The sequence below is a fragment of the Lissotriton vulgaris genome, chromosome 5 (assembly GCF_964263255.1).
Source record: "Lissotriton vulgaris chromosome 5, aLisVul1.2, whole genome shotgun sequence".
Taxonomy (NCBI): domain Eukaryota; kingdom Metazoa; phylum Chordata; class Amphibia; order Caudata; family Salamandridae; genus Lissotriton; species Lissotriton vulgaris.
The window spans coordinates 1,408,712,504-1,408,716,621 of record NC_141693.1 but is presented as its reverse complement, the minus strand read 5'-3'; the positions used below and the strand labels follow the sequence as shown (position 1 = coordinate 1,408,716,621).

Sequence of the window (4,118 nt, the reverse complement as noted above, 5' to 3'; positions counted from 1 at the left end):
GTGTAGGTCAGATTTATTTTCTGAGAAAGGGAGAGAGAAGAAGCAGTAGCAATTCTGTTTTTGTCACAAATATAGTTCCACCAAGTTAATAATGATAATTTAGAGTTCTCTTTCCAACAGGACAAAATTACTTTAAATCCTATTGTAATAAATAAATCAAACAAAAAAGTATTATGATTAGGAACATAAGAATCAGGTGAGGAGGAACCTAGAAAAACATTGTGTATTGTTAATGGAATATTACATTGAAATATTGTCATACATTTAGACCAAATAGATTGCCAAAACTTTAATACATTTGAACAATCATAAAGTTGATAAACTAAACTCCCAGTAGATTCAGAACAAGACCAACACATGGATGAGGAAGTAGGGGAAATTTTGGATATATAAACAGGGGTAATAACAGCTCTACTATAAATAAAGTAAAGGGATTGAGTAATAGGCGTGGCAACAGAAATTTTAAATAACTTAAGCCATAATTTATCCCAAGCAGGGATAGGGAGTGATAAAGCTCAGTCTGCTTCCCAGAGTGATTCGACATGGGATCTAGGATGTACATTAACAGGGGAAAACAAAATCTTATAAACAAAGGCAGCCTTAGGCCTATGCTCCTGAGAAACACTATATAAATTTACATTTACATACAGGGTGAAGTGAGTAAGGAAGAAGTTAAAGGGTAATTATTGGAATATAGATAAGAGTGCAAAGCTGTTGATATTAAAAGATACTCATTAAAGAATGAGTCAGGTAAACTATATTGTGATTGTAACTCTTGGAAGGTAATAACAGAATTATGTTGGATTAGTTGATGAATAAAAATAATTCCCTTCTCCTTCAAATGTTTGTAATAAAATGATTTATGTTTATAATTGATGAATTTTTTATACCAAATAATGGAAGACAAAAAACTTATATAATAATTGTCGGGAGTATATTAGAATAGGATTATCTGATAAGAATGTGCAGTTAGACATATATATTATTTCTCGAAAGGAAAACTCTTGCAATAGGGAACGCTCAAAAACAATTCAACGAGGGATAGGGATATCAGCACAATCACAACTTAAAGCAAAAAAATGATGAATTAAAAATGCAGAGTACTAAGTCAGGAAAACACACACCTCCTTCTGTTTTGGGATGCTTAAGTTTCATAAGAGTAATGCGAAGGTGTTTGTTATTCCATAAAAACTTTGTACAAATAGAATTAATCTGTGAAAAATACGAAGCAGGAATCTGGAAAGATAACATGGATAATGTATTAAGGACATGGGGTACAATCATCATTTTAATAGTATCTAGTCTACCCCATTGTGACGGATGAAGGGGAGACCAACAGAAGAAGTAGTGAGTGTAATTTTGTCATTAGGACATTAAACGTATAACTAATGGTAGTAGATAAGGTAGAGGAAAACCAAATACCAGGATATTTTATTTTTGTGGGATATAAGGTAAATATATTATTAAAGATATATTGGTAGCAAAGAGAGTTCAAGGGCAAGACTTCTGTCTTAGAAAAGTTCAACTTATATCCAGAGCTACTAGAATATAATTGAACTTCATCCAAAAAGGGAGGAAGGGAGGCATTAGGATCAGACATATATACCAGAATATGCTGACAATTTGGTTTCTATAGAATGATGTGAAAAGCCAGAAATACATGATTCACTTCAAATACTTTCAAGGAAAAGTTCAAGACATAAAAAACAATAACTAGGGCGAAAGGGGACAGCTGTGACATGTGCCTCTACATAATGGAAAAGATTTAGAAAAATGGTTATTAACCACATCGCTGCTAAGGCTTTTCCCCTCCTGTGCTGGAGGCTCATCAAGTCCATTGATGATGACGAGCTCAGCTCGTCATCAGCACAGCTCAACCGTGCTGCATGACGAGCTGAGCTCGTCATGAGCATGGAAGGGGTTAACAAAAATACTGGCTCGAGGAAAAGAATTTAACATATGAAATACAATTTGAACCAAAACCAAACCATTTGAGTGTAGTGAACATGAATTACCAGTTTATGCGATCAAAAGCTTTTTTGAGATCAATCGACAATGCTGCAAGTGGGGATTTGTTTTTTATTACAATATAATTTACTTAAACTTTCCATTAACAAACCCCAATGGCGGGAGCAGAGACCAGCGATGGGAGACTGGACTTGAGGGCCCTGTGTAGCGCCTTTTGTTTGGGTTATTGTTTCTTTGCTTTTAATTGCATGAGCACTCTAGATGATAAAAGTTGTCAAGAGTTCAATTATGATTTTTGTTTTTATGCAGGGAGAATGTTCGGCTTTCAGTCCTCGATATATTCCCATAGGTCTTTCTCATAGCCTTCATGCACGTGCAATAACAACACCCTTTGTCGGCTCTCGCAGTATCTGTATTTATCCTGTACTTTCTTCTTTATGTCTTGAAGTGAATCTTGCGATATATTTCGTTCCAGGTACCCTGAATGCACCTCTGTAGCAGTTTCTAAATCTGCTTGATTATTCTCGAAGATAATGGACTGATTTTTTTTTTAGGTAGAAGGCGAAGACGTAAGTGTACATCAGCATTGCTCGACACTGGCAGAGGACATCAACTGCTTTTTTCAAGAACTGCATCTCAATCAAGGACATATTTTGCTGCTGCATTTCTTCCATCCTTTGCTTCACCTAAGCATAGAGTTTGTGCTCAAAACGCAGGCTCTGCATATGGTTCATGTAACGGTTGCAATAGAATAGGTACCTCGGTAAGGCTGCTCTTTATCGCCCCTGTGCATCTCTGGCTGCTTTTGCATCATCTTCATTATAACGATTGCAGTTATACCAAGCAGATCCATGTGGTTCCCAGGGGCCTAGACACACCCAGCAGAACTCAGCGTTGCAGTTTTGGTTGCGGTACACCATGTGATTGTAACCCCTGTCCTTTTCAATCGTCACATGGCATTTTGGACATTCCTTAGTGTTGGCTGCGTTCCAGTTGTATGTTTCACTATCGTCATCACACTTTTTAATCCATTTCTTTAACCACTTGCATTTGACTGGGTCATGCCAGTTTTCTCCACAGTTAAAGAAAAACTGGCGTCCACATTTGCAGCGAACAGGTTTTGCATCAGGATACTGAACTTTCACCACGTGGTGGCAGTCTGGAGCAGGACACCATTTTAGAAGTCGATTGCAGTCTACAAAACTATTGGTTATTAAATGCTGATACTTTAATTTAACTTTTGAATCTGTGATCAAACGCATAACAGTATTGTCATAAACTAAGATATCGCATCCATGAGCAGGGCAGGAAATTGTCTGTCCCATGCCTTCCTCTATAGTTTTGGTAGTTAAATATTCACTCCAGCACTGCATACAGAACTTGTGCCCACACTCTAGGCCTGTAAAGTACTTGTGACGCAGGGTACTCACTGAGTTGTGGTAATTCAGATAAAAAATCTGGCAGGGCATGTCCAGTGCAGATGACCTAATATTCATCGGACGTGTTCGAGACTTTTTGCTGGGATTGATGACATGACACTCTGCAAAGAGCTTCTTCAAGTTGCCATCGAAATACCTCTCCATTAGCTTCTCCTTATCCCAGTTGAAATGGCTGAGTAGTATTCTGGTGATGGTCGCTGGGTTCTGTATGACCTCGTTCACCTCTCGGATACACTCCACCATGTGCTGAAGGATCTGTTCAGCCGTCAACACTTCATAGCGATAAACCTCCTCATCGTGGTCTGGACCCAGTACACTGCCCCCAACGCCACTGACTCCGCCAGGTTCTAGTCCGTCCCTCTCACAACTGCCTAAACCAGGCTCCACGTCGCCCAAATCAAGGTGTTCATCCTCCAGCTATTCCTCTGCGCTGTCCTCGCTACACTCCTTGTCCTCGTCGAACTCGTAGTTGTAGCCCTCGTCCGAGTCCATGGCGACTACGGGCCGGGGAGAGGCCTGTGACAGCATGCCCTCCGAGGCCCGCGGGTTGCTCCTCGCGGCGCCGGCAGAACTACCCGCGCCTGATCAGCGTGAGCGATATGTTAAGTTCGGACACTTGCACTGGCCACCCCCTGTCTCTTTCCGGGAATTGTACTTTCTCCTGAAGGAGATAACATTAGCAAACATGCAAGCATTGCCCAAAGCCAATCT

The 4,118-nt window shown here is 39.8% G+C and overlaps 1 pseudogene; it reads right to left on the bottom strand.

The window, feature by feature from the left end:
• Positions 1 to 2,174: 2,174 nt before the first annotated feature.
• On the bottom strand, positions 2,175 to 3,899 carry LOC147712666 (E3 ubiquitin-protein ligase arih1 pseudogene; annotated as a pseudogene).
• Positions 3,900 to 4,118: the final 219 nt, after the last annotated feature.